The sequence below is a fragment of the Bos taurus genome, chromosome 27, assembly GCF_002263795.3.
Source record: "Bos taurus isolate L1 Dominette 01449 registration number 42190680 breed Hereford chromosome 27, ARS-UCD2.0, whole genome shotgun sequence".
In the NCBI taxonomy this organism is placed as follows: Eukaryota; Metazoa; Chordata; class Mammalia; order Artiodactyla; family Bovidae; genus Bos; species Bos taurus.
The window spans coordinates 23,775,341-23,797,541 of NC_037354.1; the positions used below are offsets into that span (position 1 = coordinate 23,775,341).

A 22,201-nucleotide genomic window follows, 5' to 3' on the forward strand; every position below is an offset into this window, starting at 1 on the left:
TGTTCATACTGAAGGTGTTTACTACAGAAATTTGCATAATAATACATTTCGAAGTGGCCTTAACTCTTAATTAAAAGCCCGTCTCACCTCTTGGGATAATGTCTGAGCATCTGCTTTTATTTCAGGTGAAGAGAAGTTCAAAGTGTGCATACAGGGACATGGTGGTTTCGTCCCTAAGTTGTATATATGACTCTTGTGACCCCATGGACTCTTGCAACTCCCTGGACTGTAGCTTGCCAGGCTCTGACTCTTGTGACCCCATGGACTGGCAGGCTTCTCTGTCCATGGGATTCTCCAGGCAAGAATACTGGAGTGGGTTGCCATGCCTTCCTCCAGGGGGTCTTCCCAACCCAGGAATCAAACCTGTGTTGCAGACAGATTCTTTACTGACTGAGCTGTGAGGGAAGCCCCATGCAGGGACAATAGGAATCCACAGTTTGTCATCCCGAAGCCCTTTATGAAAGCACAATATTTCACAACTAGACTTTGAGTCTATGTAAGAATAACTTAGATGTAGAAAAGCCCCAAAGCTTTTCTCCTTTCTTTCCCAGCTGTCTCCTTCTTTTCCCTCATAGATTTATTTCTTCATCTCTGCTTTAGCTGTCCTTTCCATCTTTCTCAGCCTCCTGAATACAGTTAGTAGAGAGAGCCTCTTGTTGGTTCTGTCTAGTCGTTCAGTTGTGACCTTCTCTTTGCAACCCCCTGGATTGCAGCATGTCAGGCTTCCCTGTCCTTCACCATCTCCTGGAGTTTGTTCAAACTCATATCTGTTGAGTTGATGATGCCATCCAACCATCTCATCCTCTGTCATCACCTTCTTCTGCCCTCGATCTTACCCAGCATCGGGGTCTTCTCCAGTGAATCAGCTCTTCATATCAGGTGGCCAAAGTATTCAAGCTTCAGCTTCAGCATCAGTCCCTCCAATGAATATTTAGGGTTGATTTCTTTAGGATTGACTGGTTTGATCTCCTTGCTGTCCAAGGGACTCTCAAGAGTCTATTCCAACACCACAATTTGAAAGCACCAATTCTTCAGCACTCAGCCTTCTTTATGGTCCAACACTATCCAGAACAACTCATAATTGAATAGTTTGCATGCCAAGCCACCCTTACCTGCTGCCAGTGTGACAGTGTGAAGCAAACAGGCTGATCTGTGCTATTAATGTGCATCTCCAGAAAAAATTCAGATTTTCCCCATCCTGGGGCTTTCCCTACCAATATTATGAAATTAAATTAATATTATGAAATTAAAGAGAATCCATATATTTCCACCTGAATAGAAATTGTTCATGAATAACTTAATGATGTTGCTTAAAAAAAAAAACACACTGCCGAGTGATCATTATATCCTTTTCCTGTACCTGTATTTAAAACATCTTAAGGACGACTAGATGAACTATCACATGACTCACTCAAATGTCATTTTCATGTTCCTTTGAACAACCAGCCCCTCTGTGTGAGTTTGAAACTGGCTAAGCCCTCTACTTCTTCTACAGCTTCTGTGGCTTAGGGGTCGATATTACAGGAAAAGAGCAAGTCCAGTCTGGTAAACTGCACAGAGATACACCTGAGGTTCCAGAAACAGCTATTCCAAGTGAGATTTCCATAGTAGGCTGAAGTTTGTTCCTCTGGAAGTTTCCATAAAGGGCTAAGGAAAAAGTCTCCCTGAATTGTTCTCTTGTGTCTACTCTTCATTTGAAGATTAAGATTATTTATGTTCAGAAAGCGCTGTAGCCACTTAGATAGCTCTCGCAGGCGGAGGGCTGGTGGGATGCACTCGTGTTTATCACTGGCACCAGAACAAGCATCACAGAAATGCAAGCTCCTTGGCTTACCTCCCAAACTCTGCTTTCTCTCCAACTGACTTCAAGCCACTTTGTAAACTGTTTTGTTGTTTGAGGAGAACATTTCTCTCTGGGTTACGGTTCTGCAGGAGCCAATATTTTAACACTCTTCTTCTGGAAAGCTTCCCATTTCTAATACTTTCCCCTCATTGGAGTCTTCTTTGAAGCAGAGAACATGGCATAGGCCAGAGATGACATATCAGGATTGTTTCCCTCTTGAGGTCTGGGCCCATGTGTGAGTGTGTGTGTGTGTGTTGGGTAGTTGTTTCATTGGGTCCTTAGAATATGGTGTAATATTGACCGGGATCCTGGATCCAATCCTGGAACATTTCACACTGAGGAAGGCTCTCCATGGTGACAGATCCAACTAATATCCCCAAATGATATCAAGTCATTTGGCGATTATGTGCCTGTGATCCACTAGAGGTGATGGAATGGTAGACCCCAGTCTGATCTTGTCCTACCTGTCTTTCCCCCCGTATAACCCAACCTTGATACCTGTTTCAGTTACCTTGGACTTCTCACTGCTCCACACACAACTTAAAAGTGGTTCCTATTTTTGTGTCTTTGCCTCCATAGTATCCCAATCCTGGAATATTCACCCCAGTCTTTAGTGATTTAACATGAAGCCCTTAATCTCCCCAGACATCTGCAGATCGTAGCTACTCTTATAGTTTTTCTTCACCATGAGCACTGGATGTGATGTGTTGCACACTGTTGTTTGTAGATTAGAGATAAGAAACTTACAGCCGTAGGTCAGTACTCTCAAAGTCCTCCTACCCAGTGTCCTTTGTGTATAAGGAAAAGAGAGAAAAATCAAGTGATTGTATATTCAGAACCTGACTTCTGACCGCACCATTTTGCCTGGTTTTGTTCTGGCTTTCCAACCAGACTGTGTGCTCTGAAGACAGGGACCTGTCTTCTTTTGTTATACATTCCCGCACCTCGCAGCAGAGTACAAGGCACTCAATTGTTTGTTGTTCAGTCACTCAGTCGTGTCCAACTCCTTGTGACCTCATGGACTGCAGCACACCAGGCTTCCCTGTCCTTCACTATCTCCCACAGTTTGCTCAAACTCATGTCCATCGAGTTGATGATGCCGTCCAACCATCTCATCCTCTGTTGCCTTGTTCTCCTCCTGCCCTCAGTCTTTCCCAGCATCACAGTCTTTTCCAGCGAGTTGGCTCTTTGCATCAGGTGGCCAAAGTATTGGAGCTTCAGCTTCAGCATCAGTCCTTCCAGTCCTTCAGGGTTGATATGCTTTAGGAGATCACACAGTAGGCTCAGAAAATGCTTGGTTCTGGAGAGGAGTGGTTTTTATGAACTTCCAGGACATTGGGCTGATTCCAGTTGCTAAGTGTATAACCCAGAGCCATGATTGGGCAGCAGCAGCCCTGCTGCAGGGCTTCCAGCCTCGGAGCTGAAGTCCAGCCTGTCCTCAGATCTCCAGGTCCTGGAGGAGGACAGCTTCACCTGAAGACAGGAAGCTTTTTCCTAATGTGTTAAAAGGTGCTAATACCTCACTAAACCACATACCTGTGGGGCGGGGTATCCTGAGAGGGTACATATTCTGATTTCCTCGATGGTTTTGTGTGAGTTAGAGATTCAGGTCTAATACCCAGAGAGGAAGGATGGTCAAAGTTAGTTTAATGAGCTGATAGGTTTTAGTTTTATATTATCAGAGTCTGTAGAGAATAGAGGGTTTTGTTTTTAGATTTCCTTTATAATTAAGCTGCTTCTGTATACCAATATAAATACATATTGGTTAACACATGCATATTTATACACATGCACACACACATACACACAAAGAACTTGGTTTGGGCTAAAAGTAAAAATATATGCAAGCCTGGATGTTTAAGAGCATAGAGTTACCTGACACTTATAAACTTAATCCAAAGGATGTCAGAATGATTGACCTGTTCATTCATTCATTCATTCTTTTAGCACGTGTATAGGTCCATACCATTTAAAATCGATCAGTTATAACCCAGGAAGAGATGTGTGGCTTTGATTGCTCTACTCTGAAACTACTGCAGATGATCTTCTATGTGGTCAGAAAGGTCAACAAAATGCGAGGAATCTGAGCAACAGAAAGCTCCGTCCTCTCCGTGTACAGTCACTGTGCCTGTTCCTAACCACTGCACTGCAGGGTCCTCAGAGCAAGCAAAACACCTGAAAGCATGGAAGGACTTCCGGATGAGAATAATTTGTGTATAATCATGGACGATCTGGGCCGGAAGGGACTTGGAAGCCACATAAGCCTCCAGTCTCTCCATTTTACAGAGGAAAAAAAAAAAACTCCATAACTGAAAAGACTTGGTGCTTTGTATTTTATTTCTTATTTTAGAAAGGTCAAATTATGTTCAGGACCCACCGTGTCTCCTTTATCCCCTTGATGCCTAGGAGCCAGGAACATCTAGCTGTAGCTTTGTTCTACTACCTAACAGTTTACCTGGGTGAGTAGTAAGTCCTTGTAGATAGAGATCAGATTGTAACATCAACCTCAAGTTTTTATTTCAATAGAAAGGTGATAATCGTTGCTCTGTACAACATTTATGCCAAATATTTTTAATTGATTCTTTTGAATCCATCTCCAAAGCACATGCAATAAGAGTTACCTGGCTCAGAGTATAAAAGGAATACTGTCAGAGTTTATTAATTTTTAAAAGTAATTAAGAACCTATGGTTTAATACACTCAAACAAATTACTGTTTTTCTTTTTTTCCCCACTGAAGGCATCATTATATAGGTAATTTCCTATGGATGTGGGCAGAGTAACTGTATGACAAGGTTGACAGCCTAATTAGGGGGTTAGGAATTCTAAGTTTTAATTCTGTTTTTAACATCAATTTATAAAGAGGATCAGACAGAATTTTATAATCACATTTCCCATTAGTTAAGGTAAAATAATGCCATTAACTGATGTGGCAATCACCTTGAACTAAGACTGTTAAAAAGAATTGAACTAATAAATAAAATCTTTGAAGTTTGCAGAAAATCAAGAATCTGTAACATAACAATGTATTAGAAAACTGAGTGAGACTTAAAGAGATCATAGTCAAAGAGAGGCTTCTACACCTTGATTTTGCACCATTTTCCTTGCTGAAACACCATAGTAGAGCCTACCTTCTGCATTCTTTTAATCTTTAAGTAAATTCATGATTTCTTCTAGTTTATATGGTTTAAAGCATGCTACATTAACAGAATATATTTTTGATTTACTAGAAATATATTATTCAGAATTTCCAAAATGGGTTCCATTTTAACATCAGAAAATGGGTAATACCTTAATTGTAGGTTTTTAAATTTCACTTTGCCTTTTACTGCTTCTTCCTGCTTCTTACTGTTAGCATTTTGTATAAGTACAAACCTTCTAGTCTTCAAACAATCCTCCTAAAAACTGCCAGCTATTTATAGTCCTTTCTCCTCTATTTTGCTTTAATGGATGCTTTTAAAGCTGTTAGAAATTAAAGGCTGCCACGACTGAATGTGTATATGGCAATTTGTCCAAATTGACTTATTACTGGGGCCTAGTGGGTGATGATGAGCCATCTGGCCCCATTTCTTAGGAAATATCCTCCAAGACAATGATTGCTGGGAAAAGATTCAATTATCTTTCAGCTAAAAAAAGAAAAAAAAAAAACTCTAGATTTGGTGGGTTCAACCTATGGATTCATTATTGTGAATCCATAGTTTATGAGGCTTTGTCCTTTAATACTGCATTTCTTTCTACTGCACAAGAAAATTAACACAAATTAGCCCCAAGGTTGATATTTTATACACAGGCTCAGAATACCACCCCTTGAAGAAATTTATCAAGAAATTTAACCATGAAGTGGTTGGAGTTAGTTGAATATACAGATTTCCTTTTGGCTTTAAGCTTTGAGGAGAATGAAAATGCTTTCTCTCCGTATTTTCCATATAGCTCCCAGAGGAAAGAGGGACCAGGTTTAGACCCAACATCAAGCTATCAATACCTCATTTTATAAGTGCAAATAAGGCCATTGTCGTCCTTGGCCCATCGAATGTCATTCCATAGTCAAAGAGACCTTAGATACTTCATCTGTAAAATTAGAGTCAAAGATAAAGTGTATTTCTTCCTTTCACTGCCTTGCTCCCAGTTTTTCATTTCTAAATGGATATGCTTATAGAAATGCAAGCAGCCTCAATGTTCTTTATTATTAAATGCTGGTTAAGACCCTATCACAATAAAAACGAGCAGGAGAAAACAGCTATCACAAGTAAATTGCCTGTTAATCAAATGTATTACACACTCCTGTACAGCTTCTTTATACCCTAGACACAACTTGAGTTCCCTTTGGGGAAAAATATGGCTGATATGATGCAGAAAATGTAAAAGTACACAAATTGCTCCATTTTTTAATGTTTTATTTTATTTTTGTAAATCTGCTAAACTTTACCTTATCTTTTTAAAGTAATGTATGCGTGCGTGTGTGCCTGCTCAGTCGTGTCCGACACTTTGCCACCCCATGGACCCTTTGTATCCCACCAGGGTTCTCTGTCCATGGAATTTTCCAGGCAAGAATGCTAGAGGGTGTTGTCATTTTCTACTCTAGGGGATCTTCCCAACCTCAGGATTGAACCCGCATCTCTTTCATCTCCTGTATTGGCAGGTGGATTCTTTACCATTGGTGCCACCTGGAGAGCCCTTTTAAATTAATGTACTGTGGTAATTGGTGCTTCAAGTGCAACGTGCATAGTAATGAAGATTATCCTACCTACCCAGTTCCGGTGACTCCTGTACACAGTACAGAGCGCTCCCAGGTCAGCAGCAGGGGTGCAGAGGAGCAGCATTTCCCACCCGCTTCTCTGTTAGGAGGGATGGCCCGTCCCAGGTAGCCTGGTCTCACTGTCTCATGGGCTCCTGACCTCCACCTGGAATTCAGCCTCTCCCTTATTGATTCAGACCAACATTCCTTGATGCTGGGAAAGATAGATGGCCAAAGGAGAAGGGGATGACATGGTTAGCATAACCAACTCAATGGACATGAATTTGAGCAAACTCCAGGAGATAGGGGTGGAGAGAGGAGCCTGGCATGCTGTAGTTCATGGGGTCACAGAGTCGGGCATGACTTAGTGACTGAAAAACTTTTATTTATTTTTTATTTTTTAAAAAACTTTTAGAGGCTTCAAAATGTGTGAACAGCAAAGAACATGGGCTTTGACTGTAGCCTGACAGGCTCCTCTGTCCATGGGAGTTTTCAGGCAAGAGTACTAAAGCAAGTTGCCATTCTCTTCTCAAGGAGATCTTCCCAGGGATCGAACCTGGATCTCCTGTATTGCAGGTGGGTTTCTTTACCAACTGAGCTACCAGGGAATCTGAATAAATATGAGTTAGGTTCAAATTTTGTGTCAGTGGTTTAATAGCTGAATGAGCTGGGTAAGATGCTGAACTTTTCTGAATCTTTCTACTGTAGTTCATCTCAAAAGTAGGTATAATAATGTCCAATTTATAGAAAGGTGATGATGTTTAAAAGAGAAAACTCAAGTCCTCCTAAAGGTCTCAAAATATTTTCTGGTTTGTCTTCTTTTAAACAACATTATTTATAAATCAGTAATTTGGGCTTTTTCTTCTTTATATACAACTCATTTCTTTGCCAAAACGACTCCCCAAAATTCAACTTCCCAGCATTTGTGTGCTTTTTATGGTTGAGTGAGGCTTCAAAATTTAATCCATGTAACTCTCAAATGTTCATTCTACAAATATAACTTACATGTACCACTGTTTTATTTTATGTTCAACCTAAGACAGATGTTTAAATAAAGAACCAAGCAAAGGTATTTCTACCCCTTAGCAAATGTTTCCCTATGTAGCCTCCTTTGATCTGAAATGGTAGTGCTTAGAAAGTTTTCTTCATTGTAATATTGTCCTCAGATCTCCATGTATACAAATCTTTTCTTCATAGGCTGTGTGTTTTCTTAAATGAACTATCCAAAATACATGTACTAATTAAGGCTGATTTCAGGATGCTAATTAGAATTAGACTTGGATGCTTATGTAAACAGGAAATAGGCTTGAAATAGACCTGTCCTGAATTACCCAGCCACTTACTAAATGTTTTATTGGAACCTGTGTTTGTCTTCAACTCATGGATGAGGGACCAGTATCTAGCTTGGAGTGAATTGTGTGCTGTTATCAAATTTTTTTGAATGCAAATAAACTGTGTAAAAAATAATTACAGTGTGATTCAGGGCTTAACACTGCCTTGAATATACTCCATTGTTTTAAAAATAAGAAAGATAAAAAAAGAAAAACAAAAAATTTAATTGTTATAGCTTGTGAGTGGTTGAGACTCCGTGGCATTTAGTTGTTATGATCTTAGCCTCAGAGAGAGACGATAAACCAGTAGAATTCATTCCTGCAACCAGATCCTCAATCCCAGACTCTCTTGCTCTAAGGACTTATGGCACATGAAGGTTGTATTTATTTAATTATCAAACAGCTGGATGAAATGAACAACTCAGAAATATCCAAGTATCAAAACATTGTGTTGATGAAATATCCAGATGACAGGCCAAATTATTTGATGTTTGTTAATGGGTTTAAATATTTTGTTGAGACTGAAGCAGTGTGCTGGAAGATGAGGTGTGCACTGAATGTGGGATTACAGGGCCTTCACTTAAAATTCCTTTGGAGTATATTCTTATCCTATGCAAATTTCCTTCCATGAAATATACTCCTGACCTGAATAGAACTAAAAATAAGAGTCAGTCTTTAAAATACATTATCTTTTGAGAAGAAAAATTTTAACTATTAGGAAGAAAGAGAACATACTAAAAAATGTATTGAAACTTCTTTCAGATGAAAATAGGAACATCTGTCTGAAATAAGGATCACAGTGGCCAAGGGCGATACACAAACATAAACCAGAGTTGTAAAATATCTATTTAGCAGTAGTCAAAATGTGAATACATACTATCCTTTTAATACTTTTTTTTTGCTACACATGCCATTATTTCTTCCCCAAATATTATCGCTCCTTCAGAGAAAACAAGCAAACAGAACCAATCATGGAAGAGCTTTATTTCTTTCATGTTAAAACAATTTTTTCTCCTATTACAAAAGAAGACAATGTAATGAAATAAATGGCTATTTTTAAGAACTCTAATACAATGTGATATTTTATGAATATACAGAAATAGCTTATACTTGAATTTAAAATTCCAGAAGTGACAAGGTAAACATGCTGCTTCTCTTGCAGTTGCCAAGGCAGCCTTAATATCACTTGATGTGAAGATGGATTGCGGGGAGCAGCCTTTCAGTCATGGTTTTCTTCACACCCCAAAGTCTGCAATTTTAGTTGAATGGTCAGGTTGGAATGGCAAAGAAATAAGAATGGCTACCTAGTTCCTGTGTGTGCAGTTGACTGGAGGAAGAGAATCTTAATCTGTCCCCACACATTATCCTCCAACCCAGCTTCAGCATTCCTTGGCCCAGAACCGTTGGTCTCCCCAACCCTTTAAGTTTGGCTCTCTGGTCTCCTAATATTGCTTTACCTCTGACCCCATACTGTGTCTGCTGCTGAGACCAGTGGCCAAGTGAAACAGGGTCACCTCTCTATTTAGAACAGCTGCCACCACACTGATTAGGGAACTAAGAACTCAAGAAGGGCCATTGTGACAGACGTGGATAAGTCAGAGTAAACAGTGGACTAAACTGGATGTGCCAGATATGTCGGGATTCTTAGGTTATTTGTGTCTTGTGGAGATGTCAGCAGCTGAACACAGCAACATGTTTTTTAAAAAGCCACAAGGATTCCCTTTGTGAAGAAAATACAGTCAAGTATATCTACATATAAGAAGTGATGGTTTGGTATTTCCTGGTGGTCCAATGGTTGGGACTCTGCGCTTCCAGTGGGGGAAGGGGTGCTGGTTTAATCCTTGGTCAGGGAAGTTTTGCATAGCATGAGGTGTGGCCAAAGAAAAACAGAAAGAATGGTTCCAAGTTCCCACTTTTGCAGCGAACACTAAAGGGGAAGATCAAAAAATGCCATTTGCAAACAATTAGGGGGTAAGACATTTTAAAGTAATGAGCACAGGACGCTCAATCGAGTACTCTGTGTGATCCTGGAGAAGTCGTATCTCAGGCTCCTCATCTGTTAAATTTCAAGAAGTTTGGACAAGATAACTGTTGCTGTATCTCCCTATTCTAACAGTCTTTGACTTGGCGGTGCCCAAGATTATAAAGTGAATGAAATTTCCAACTCTTTGATCCTCTGTGTTTTCTAAATTTTATGCAAAGAACATATATTCCTTTTGTAAATTAGGAATTAAGGACTTAATTGTGTCTTTTTTGATTTAAAATATTTAGAGGCACAGCAACACTAGAGATCACCTCCTTTAGTCATGGAAAAGTAAAAAGGTTAAGTAATTTGCCCAAATGTGTACAGTCGTTAATGCTGAGTCATGGATTCTAACCAAATGCCTTTGACCCTAAGGCTGGCGCTCTTCAGTGATACATTAAACAGAAAATGGCAATCATCTCCATCAGTTAACAAGAATAAAACCCCTCCCTTGATTCTCTCTCGTCTTCCTATCAGGATTTAAAAGAAATTGAGGCTTAGCAATAAAACCAAGAATTTGAAGAACTTGGAGGTCAGGCATTTTTTTGTACAGTACACAAGTCCTGTGATAGACAAGCCCACTTTCTCCTGTGCTGAGTATCCTGGCCCACATGTGTCTCTGCTGTTAGCCCAGCGGCATGTGACACAGTGACCCACCAGCCCCTTCTCCAACCGTAAGCAAAGTGGCAAATGCTTACAACCCTTTGCATGGTGTTTCTTTTCTGTGTAATCCTGAAAACAATGTCCATCTGGATAGAACCCTCCTGTACACATACTCCATACACTGTGCACAGACAGCCTGTCTCCCCTCAACTCCCCAGGAGTCAAAACCTAAAAGAGGAGCGATGTTGTGAGCTATCGTGGATGCGTTGCAACCTAACCTTGCTTTACAATTTACCGTTTTAACAGTTTTGTGAGACAAACAATGACTCGTAAGCTTAAGAAATAAACAATAAACTAGAAAAAGTAAGATGCTGCGTGAGTCTGATGAGGACTTCCAAGGCATTCTGGACTTTCAGCTGTAACCCTTTCCAGCGCACCTTCTGTTCACACCAGCAGAAGCTAAATATAGTAGTTTTTAAGGTATCCTATAATCACTATTTACTGGCTGAGAGTGCAAGAAATGGTTTATTGGCGAGTATCAATAAAACATCAAAGCCCCCTCTTAGAAGGCAGTGCCGTTTCCCGCCTGTTTGATGCACGTGAAATCAGTGACCCTAATAAGGCCGGGAAGGCTCATTAGGAAAAAGCAACAGTTTTCAGTGTCCTTTATGAGCGAGCAGCCACCGCAGAGGAGATCAAAGACTCCCTCAGTGGTGTCTGTACGTCTGTTTTCTTTTCATCTAACGTGTTATTTGCTTAGTTGTTTGACAGCATCAAAGCTTTTGACCATTAGCTTCTTTGGTCTGCACGGGACCAAATCATTTTACTAATCCATCTGGTTTAAGATAGAAATGCTCCCGATAACCGCAGGTCACCAGTTTGAAGGAAATGAACACTTTCAGAATTTACCATTAGTTTCTAGGGGCCAGGTTCTCTTCATCAGTCTGGAGGTAGATAGCTTCTTTGTTCCTGTATCTTATCAAGTCATCCATTATTTTTAAGGAAAAACACAATTTAGAATCCAGGAAAAAGAAGCATATTCTCCCTCTACCTGCCGCCTTTCAAGAGCTTTAATGAGATATAATTCACATACTGTACAATTCACCTTTTTAAAGTGTATAATTCAAATTGTTTTTAGTATATTCACAGAGTTGTACCATCTTAGAACAGTTCATCACCTGGTAAAGAAACCCTCGACTGAATCATGTTGTTTACCTTAAATTTACACAATGTTATAAGTCAGTAAAGCTGGGAAACAAAAGTGAGGGAGAAAAAGGAAAGAAACCTATGAGCAGTGACTCTACCTTTTCCCCCCAAACCTCTCTACCTCCATCCCCCCATGACCAGGCAACTATTCCTCTACTTTCAGCTTCTATGAATTTGCCTATTCCAAATATTTCATCTAGTAGAATTATGCAAAATATGATCCTTTACAACTGGCTTTGTTCACTTAAAGTCTTGTAGCATGTGTCAGTACTTAATTACCAAACAATATCCCATTGTATGTATATACCACATTTTATTTATCCATTTATCAGTAGACAGACATTTGGGTTGTTTCTGCTTTGGGCTATCATAAATAATACTACTGTGAACATTCTTATACAAGCTGTGGTGTGTACATGTATTTTCATTTCTCTTGTGTATATACCTAGGAGTGGAATGCTGGATCATATTGTAACTCTATGGTTAACCTTTTGAGTATGTGCCAGGCTGTTTTCCACAGCTGCAGCAGCATTTACAGTCTCGTCAGGTGAGAGTTCCAAGCCCTCCGCATCCTCACCAACACATATTACTGTCTGTCTTTTTGATTAGAGCCATCCTAGCAGGTATGACATGGTATCTTTTTGTGTTTTGATGTACATTTCCCATTCTGTATTCCTGGATCATACTGCTTATCCTGTTTTTATACTTATTGACCATATTGGTATACCCTCCCTGAAGAAATGTCCATCCAGATCCTCTGCCTATTTTTTAACCAAGTTGTCTTTTTATTACTGAGGACATGCAGAGAGGCAGGTTCAATGCCTGAATCGGGAAGATTCCCTGGAGGAGGGCATGGCAACCCACTCCAGGATTCTTGCCTGAAGAATCCAATGGACAGAGGAGCCTGGTGAGCTAGAGTTCATGGGGTTTCTAAGAGTCGGACACAACTGAAGTGACTTAGCATGCACACATGCTTCATGTATTCTACACATGAATCCTTGAATATGTAATTTGCCAGTGTTTTCTCTTTTTAATTTTATTTAGATGTTCTACAGTAATTGTGTGCTTCCTGTTTATATGAACAGGAAATTCCTTCAAAAGGAATCATGAGTCACAATAGAGGAAATAAAATATGTTTCAGAATTCTCTTTTGACAAATATACAGATTGAAAGAGAAAAAGCTCTGATCATAATATTAGAACAAGAACTTAGTAAGTCATTACCATAGCCCATTCAGTTTTGTTGCAACAAGTTATTCATGTCTGTATATAGATTTTGAGTTTACAAATTACCCTGATATACATACTCTCTTGTAATTTTCCTAACAGCTCTTCAAAATATTACATTTATCCCATTTACTAATGGAAAAAATGAAGGGACGGGAACAGAGTAGAGATATTTTGTAAAGTACCTTCTCACACTTAAGATTAAGTCCACTACATAAATGCCCCAATATGCAGGTCAAAGTATTTTGTATTTCTATTCAGTGAAATATAAGAGCCATCACACTGGTTGTGTGAAATGATTTTCTTTAATACTTTACCTCTTTGTATGTGATGTCTTAATATAAGATGGGAAGTAAAACAATAGCCAGTATCACAATAAATTAGCCATGGAATGACTACAGATACCAGATATCTCAAAAACTTAATTTATCTTTTAACATGTCTTAAAATGCATACATCTGTCCCTCTGAGAGTGTGTGTTGAATTAAAGGACTCATTATGACCACAGAGCGTGTGTATTGGGTTTTTATCTAATAGTAATGCATAAACTTGAGAAAATAATACACATACTCTATTCTGCCATTAACTTAAAGTGTAAAACCAGACAAAGCATTTCTGGTAAAGTGCAGTATATATGTGTGTTCACTATCACGTAAGCAGCACTAATTTCTCTATGAAAAAGTGCAAGTGTTAGTCACTCAGTTTTGTCTAACTCTTTGCGACCCTATGGACTGTAGCCCACCAGGCTCCTCTGTCAATGGGATTTCCCAGGCAAGAATACTGGGAGTGGGTAGCCATTCCCTTCTCCAGGGGATCTTCCTGGCCCGGGGATTGAACACGGGTCTCCTGCGTTGCAGGCAGATTCTTTACTATCTGAGCCACCTGTATCTTTACCAAAATATGAAAGTATATGCGAAATAATTGTATTCTTATTTCCTAGGTAAAAACTCAAAACGTAAATCAAAAGTAGCATTCATCAGGAGTGTTATATTCAAGTCAATTAATCAAATTTTGGGAAAAACTAATTTTCCAACTGCAGAAAAAAAGGCAATCTCTGCTGTTTTGTTTGCCCCAAAATGGACCCATGCACATGGGCATCTCCCTTTCTGTGTGTTGCGTATGCAGTTTAGTGTTCTTGTTCGCTCTCTTCTAACCAGTGGTGAGTTCAGAAATACCTGTTCCGCGGGAAGGAAGTGAATGATGTGTTTGCCCTCTTTGGTTGTAGGTGCCAGCCAGGCTGTTCACATTCCTTCCTGAACTCTGTTGGACCGATCTCTTTACTTCCCCTGTTTGGGAAATCTTCAGATGTAGATGTGATGATTACATTGGTTGGAGTGCCTGGAGAATGAAGCCTTTGAAAGCATCCTGGGGCTGCCTCAACAGTCCAGGGGAAACATGCTCTCAGTCAAGAGCCACTTTGAAAAAGAAGTATGGTTTTCTTCTCAGCAGAACTCCCACCTTTACACAAGAATATCAGCTTTCTATTTAAAATCACACAGGGGTATAGAAGAAACAAGCATTTCCGCCTGTGAAACAGACTTTAATTAGTTGAGATTAAGTGGCTGAGCTCTCCAAGAATTCTTCAGATTGGCGTTTCGTTTCCTGATACAGATAGGAAAATTCATTGAAACCCTCACAAAGAAATAAATGACTGAGCCCCTAATCCAGGAGCCCATCTTCCGTTATTACCTAGAAAATTCCTAGAGAAGCTTCTGTGTTTTGGTTTTGTCTTTGATGGTTAACTTACCCAATGCATTATATTATTTGCGGGGTGAGAAAGTTGGCCTTTGGCTCTCGGGTGAGCAGCTGCAGTCGACATAGCTGGAAGAGAGAGAATCTGTAAGCACTCAACCCTGTGGATTACCACCCTATCTCACCCTTACTGTGCACGTGGCCCTGTGCTAATATGGGGCAAGGAAATGTCGTTTAAGAGGAAGTAGCTCCTTAAGGAAGGAAGTGGGCAGTGCAGGAAAAACAAACCAGAACCTTCTCAGAATAGAATTCACCTTTGACCACCACTTGAAGCTCCCCACCCCATGTCCGAGTCCTGCCGGACAGGGATACACATGTCAAAACCTGTCCAAGCCTGCCCTGCCCATAAACAATCACCAGTGTTCTAAAATCAACTTCACTGGCGTTTGGAGCTCTCAGATACTACGTGGGCTCTCACATCCTTAATAAACAGATGAGTCGACACCATTTGTTCACACTTTGCAAAGAATTTTACAATCCTCCAACAGCAGCCAAGAAGCAAAAAACATTACTGAGATTCAGTGGCCCCTTAGTTCATGAAGTAGCTCTTCTGACCAGCAGGGTGGCCATCTGCTCATCGGCAATGAGATCCTCTAGAAAATAGGCTCTGGCTTCATGTACATGTCTCAGAAAACAAGTAGCTAGTCATTGTTTTTATAGAAGATTCACTGTTTTCGTAAAAGCTTTTTGGTTGTTTTACGGAGAAAATATGTTTAATTTATTTTATTCTGAAGCCCGGAAAGTCCAAGATCAAGGTGCCAGCAGATTCAGTCTCTACAAGGAGCTCACTTTTCTTTTCTTTTCAAGCTCTCATCAGAATCAGCCTGAATAGTCCATTTATGACAATGGCCGTTTTCCTTAGGCTTTTTCTAGCATGCACCTGAAAACTTTTCCAGCTTCTCCAGTAGCCCAGCTCTGGTCACCTCATTCCCCAGTTCACAAACCTTCAGAAGTTCCTCCATTGCTTTTGAAATAGAGTTCAAACGCTTCACTTGGCTCTGAACGTCTCCATAACCTTGACCACTGCTTCTCCAGGTTTCCTCTCATTTTGTATACTCTGCATTCCTTCGCCCTGGCATGAACATATATCATGAACAGGCATCATTTTTTCCCTCTAATTTTTCCAGTGTTGGAGCCAGGGAATGGGTGAATTGCCCACTAACTGTTAAAGACTTCTACTTACAAATGTTCATTTAGCCAAAGCAAGCTATGAAGATACATATATCTTCAAGGAGGTAGAGAAAGACAAACGTGACATATACCCAGTAAAAGGAGAATTGAAGTACTGGTGAGCATTCCTAGGGACCACCGCATTCTGAAACCATCATATGCTAAACAGAAACAGTTTATGTGAAATATTAAGTAACTTATAATCAAAAGATTCCAAATGTTTGTAATCAAAAAGAAAAAGTTTTGTTGTCAGATATTTTATATGCCCTCAGAGCCTATAGTTATTCCAAAAATTTAATAATCTGGTCTTGGCAATTCAGGGTAAAATAAATGCAAAAAGAAACAGCTTCTTAAAACATACTCTCTGTACATTTTCCTTTCTTATTAGAGTTAGTTTCAGACATTCTTCACATTTTTAGGAAATCATTTGATTTGTTTCTATTTTACTATGTAATTTAAAACCCTCTACCTTTTACTGAAATGTATTAACCACTGAAAAATTAAAAGCAATATAAAAGTAAAAACAGTTGAAGCCAGTTTTAAAGACTTAAAGACTAAAATAAAATTTTCAAATTATAATGCTCTACTTTCATATATATATGTATGTATTCCTAGCAGTCCAATAAAATGGAGTGCTTGTTATTTATTGGAATTTGACATTCCAGTGGTGTTAGCCAACCAAGTAATTCTTTTTTCAAGTTTCCTGCTCAAAAATGTGTACAGAGAAATGTTTCTATAACAATTAATATTGATGGTTTGGTTTGCAACATCAAGTTAAAGTTAGTTTTATGTATTCTCTTTTTGCCTTATTTAACGACTATCCTTGGTGGTCAGCTTTTCCTTTTAGACTTTTTAATCCTTGTTGCATTGAAGAAAAGTATCAAAGGAATGATCAAAAATAGACACAACACAAAAAGTAAGCTTCAGAGACATAAATAGATTATAATGTTAGTTTAAATGAGCATTTATTGTTCTTTAAACAAAGCACAACTGTCTTAGGTGCAGAGATACCCCAGAAGATATTAGACACCAACTGAGAGACTTGTGGGGTGAGGGGAAGGTGCAGTTCTTGTCTGATGGGCTAAGGAAACAGTTTTTATTGAGTGCCTACTGTGTGTACTCCGGGAGTTGGTGATGGACAGGGAGGCCTGGCGTGCTGCGATTCATGGGGTCGCAAAGGGTCGGACACGACTGAGCGACTGAAGTGAACTGAACTGAGCTATGTGTACTACTCTGTACTAAGTGATTTAAATATAGTCTCTCACATTAGCCTTTAACAAACCTATAATGTTACTCTCCCTTTTCTGCAAATGAAGGCATCAAGGCACAAATATTTAAGAAGACTGCAAAAGGTCACACAACCAGTAACTGATGGAATTAAGATTTCAACCAGGTTTGTTCAATTCCAAATCCTAACTCCTCTCATTATGGTGGAGAAGGGAGGCATAGTTCTAGAAAGCAGAAAGGTGTGGAAGAACAGTGTCTCGGAAAAACAATCGGCAGGAGCAGGAGGAAAGCTGTGCTAGGAGACAGAGTTCTGGAATCACCAGGGAGTGCCTGGGGTTTAGAAACTCTTTTGAAATTTTAGCAAGTAGAATTTGGGGCAATTCTGGTGAAGGAGCAATCAGAAGGTAAAGTCCAAGGGGAAATTTTTAATAGTTTCTTATTTTACTATGTTTCTAGACATGTTTCTAGCCTGTATAAAACATTATCAATATACTCAATAAAATGCTGATATGGAATGTAAATTTCCTTTCTCAAAACACTTTTAGTACAATGGCTTAAAGTCCAGCATAGGATAATCTACACTATCTACCTTTTTAAATTTTCTTACCATAATCTGAAGAGTTTGAAGATATAGGACTTCCTCTATCCCCCTCTCATCTACAATAGCAAGGGTGAGTGATTAAATCAAAAATATATTTTTGAGGATGGCTCTGTTTCCTGATGTAATATGTCTGTGATATCTTCCAGTGCACAGTACTGTGAATGCCAGAGATTGCCAAAATATTAATTGATGAAAGTAATCAAAAGGCCTTCTTAGACTTCAGAATTTCAGCCTTCTTTGTTGTCTCTTAAAAGAAGAACTAAGACTAACTTCTCCTTGGCAGTGCTTTCCTTGGCATTAAGAAATGGAAGCCTTTGGAAGCAGTTTCGCCATTGTGTGGGATGGGTCCCTGGGGAAGGATTCGGGTTGCCAGCCAGCTTTGGAGGCCTCTCTCCAGCCTAGATGTCTCTATCTGGGTGTGCTGCCAGCAGCAATCATCGAGAGCAGTGGTGTCTAACGTCTCCCCAGGAGCGAACGAGGTGGCGACACGACAGTGTTTGTTTAGTTTGTAGGGAAAACTCGTGAAAGGTGACAACCTTAGTTCAGGGCTGAGAAAACCCAATGAGTTTAAAGTGGCTAAGGATTGAAGACTTGAAAGATAGTCCCTTCACCTCCTTGTGCACAGGAGTCACCTCCAGGCCTCCCTTGGCCCGAGTCTGCACCATTAGCTTTGAGACCCAGTCACCTCACACCTTCTTCCTGGGGCTGCCTCTCATCGCTCAGCCCACAGCCCTTCTTGCCGACATTCCAGGCTGTGACTGTGTGGCTGTCACCGTGCTTCCCCTGCAGGACACACAGTCACACCTCCTGAGTCTGTTAATCTCCACGTGAACGGGTAGCAGTCCTTATTTGAAACTGTATATTTTTTTTTTTTGAGGGGGGACACTTTAATGCAATAGTAAATCAAAAGCTGTATTTAGTCCCTAAAGCAGTGATGTATGGAACCCTCTGATGTAGAAAAAATAAATATGCAATGTGTGTCTACGCCTCTCTCCTCCACAGGAACGCAGTATTTATAAAACAAATGTTATAAAAATTGATGAACTGTGAGTGAGCCGAAGGATATTTGCTCCTTTTCTTAAGGGTAAGAAGACAATAATATCTGATTACAAAATCCAAGGAACATAGCATCCTACTTGATGTGCTCACTTACTGATACTTGTATTTAATAATCTGGAAGCATCTGGTCTCTGAGGAAAATATATTTTGTGCTTTAAAGCAATTCCTGCTTGGATCAAAATTATAGAATATAGTTCTATAGTTACATTCTATAGTAGAATGTAACTCTATTATAGAATGTAATTATAGTGGAATATAAAAGAACTTACCTTAGCATTTCAATATGAACCCCACTTGTCCCACCAGCCATTCTGCTCAGGCCTCCATCTTTATTTTGGTCACCCTTATATTTCTTGGCTGAGAAGTTCAAATTTTGTATCTCCTTTGTGCTCAGAAACCTACCTTGTTCAAAAGAGCCCTCACTGACATCCCTACTACTGAACCATTACCAGCCATTCATTTTTCTTTATTGTAGCAAAATATGCGAAACACAAACTTCACCATTTTAAAGATTTAAAAATATGCAATTCAGAAGTACTTAGTGTATTCACATTGCTTTGCATGCCACCATTATATAGCTCCAGAAAATTTTGATCACCCCAAAGGGAACCCCTCATGCCCATTAAGCAGTCGCTCCCCATCTCCGATGCTCCCCAACACCTAGAAACCACTGATCTGCTTTCTGGGTTTGCCTATTCTGGATATCTCATGTAAATACATTTATGCAATATGTGACCTTTTGTGTCTGGCTTGCTTCACTTAGCATAATATTTTAATTTTTACCCATGTTGTAGCATGTATCAGTATTTCATCTTTTTATGGGTAAATAGTATTCCATGTATGATTCTACTACATTTTATTTATCTATCCATCCAGTGATGGCTGTTTGAAATGTTTACACTTTTTAACGATTGTGAAAATACATTTATTGTAAAATATATTTAACTAGCTATTGTTCAGCTGTTATGAACATTCTTGTACAAGTTTATCTTTGAACATCCATTTCCAATTCTTTTGTTATCTATACCTAGTAGAATTTTTGAGGGATAGTTATTTATTTTGAACTTATTCAAAGGATTAACCATTTTACATCTACCAGCAATGCATGAGGGTTCCAATTTCTCGACATTCTCACCAACATTTGTTATTTTCCATTTTTTAAATTATAGCTATGTTAGTGGGTGTGAAATGGTATGTTATTGTGGTTTTGATTTACTTCTTCCTGATGGCTAGTGACCTGGAGTTTCTTTTCATGTACTTGTTGCTATTATCTTCTTAGGAGACATGTCTATAGGCTTGCAAATATTTTCTTTCATCTGTGGGTTGTCTAATAAATGATAGAGGTGATTTTAATGCCCATTTCTTAAAATTCTATAGCCTGGACTTTTAATTACTATGCCATAAAACTCAATCAGGAATGTGAAGATAGGGTCAGCAGCTCCCATATGAAACTGGAAGGAGAGGCAAAGGTCCGTTATATTTATTGAGTGCAGAACATCTTCAGAGAATACAAAGAAAATGCATTCTGCCCACACTTGAAGTCTCATGGGGAGACATACCAGACCCACATCATTCAACTAGAGAATAACTGCAGGCTTAGCCAGACTTAACCGTCTTTTGGCCCCAAAAGATGTTTGGCAGTGTTTGGAAATACTGTTAGCTGCCGCAGCTGGAGCCACCACTAGCATCTAACGGGTAGAGACCAGGGATGCTGGTCCACCCACTGCAATGCACCGGGACAGCCCCTCCATGGCAGAAGTTATGTGTCTCAATATGTCAGTAATTCTGAGGTTGAGAAACTCTAGGCTAAACCTTCGCTAAGGAACTTTTTCAGAAAAAGAAGAGAAAACTTTGTGGGAAGCCTGGGGCAAGGAAGGGACCCGAACCGTCCAGCTGGGGACAGGGCTGGGGAAATTGAGCAGAAGGGTATTACCAGTCGGTGAGGAATGTGGCCAGTGGTGGGAACTGAAAATGAGCTGGAGCCCACTGGAGCAAAGAGTGTGTCATGGAAAGGAAAAGCAGTAGCCAGAGAAATGATTTGGAACTCAGAAGTACTGGGGTCTAACTTGGCAACTGGGTGGCTTTGAGCAAATCACTTGACCTTTCTGAAATTCAGAGTAAGCCTCTGTCAACAGAGATCATTTTAATCAAATGAAATCCCATGTGTACAATCAGTTTATAAGAGGAAATATGAAATATTGCTGTTAACTTTATGATTGTGGATGTTACCAGATTGGGTTGATTTAGAGTGTTAGGACCTTGAAAGCCTGACAAGGAGATAAGGTTGGGTCTGACAGGACCATCTGGAGCAGAAACCCATTACAGCAGAGTGATGCTATGTGTGGTTTATTTTGTCACAGAGCAAGGAGGCAGTGTGGTAAGGATGACCATCTCAGACACCTTTCCAGGGAAACAGCATGAGTGGAGGAGGGGCCAGCATGGAGGCAGCTGGGGGAAGACCCCACCCCATCATTTCCCCCAGGTAGCTGCTGCCCCTGCACTTCCATGACCTGGTAAACTGACTCCTGCAGCTCTTCTGAGGGTGTGTTGGGGAGTAAGGTGTGGCCCTTTGCAGAGGTGGACAGAAATGCAGGCAGGTTACTCCATGAGCTTGTGCACTGGTTTTGTGTAACGAGGTAGAATTGAACAAGTAAAAGCTATATGCGGTTTCTAAGAGTGGCTGTTTAATATTTCATAATCAACATACAATAGAATTCTAAGGAAAACTAGATGCTGGATTTTCCTGAATCTGTCCTACCTTGCAGGACGCTTGCTGCTGTGTGCTTAGTTGTGTCCGACTCTGTGCTGCTGCTAAGTCGCTTCAGTCGTGTCCGACTCTGTGCAACCCCGTAGACGGCAGCCCACCAGGCTCTTCTGTCCCTGGGATTCTCCAGGCAAGAACACTGGAGTGGGTTGCCATGTCCTGCTCCAGGGGATCTTCCTGACCCGGGGTTCAAAGCCGCACCTCTTGCATCTCCTGCATCGGCAGGCAGATTCTTTACCACTATGCCACCTGGAAAGTCTAAGCATTACCATGGTAGTATTTTTGAAGCATATATAGGTAATGGAATACATTATCTTTGAGGTTTTATTTTCCCATATTCAATCTTTAATTTCAGATTTTGCCAGCCTGGCACCAAGGTAGAAAATTTAACATGTTAATTATTTTTAATTAAAATAATTTATTTTTAAGACATTTGGAAAATGGCTTACTGGCTTTATCATGTCTATAGAGAATGTTGAATGTAGGCTTCACTGGGATGTAAGCTTCGAAAGGCCAGGGGTTTGGGGTTGGTTTGTTCACTGCTGTGACCCTAATTCACTGCTATAACCCTAATGCTTAGAACCAGTGCCAGCTCATGGTAACACTCAATAAATTGTCAAATGAATGAATGAATGAACGTACGAATGAACAAGAAGTATGTGC

The 22,201-nt window shown here is 39.9% G+C and overlaps 1 protein-coding gene across 6 annotated transcripts in view; it reads left to right on the forward strand.

The window, feature by feature from the left end:
• DLC1 (DLC1 Rho GTPase activating protein) overlaps positions 1-22,201 on the forward strand; it is a 522,282-nt gene that overhangs the window by 379,489 nt on the left and 120,592 nt on the right. The gene's annotated exons all lie outside the window — the stretch shown is intronic.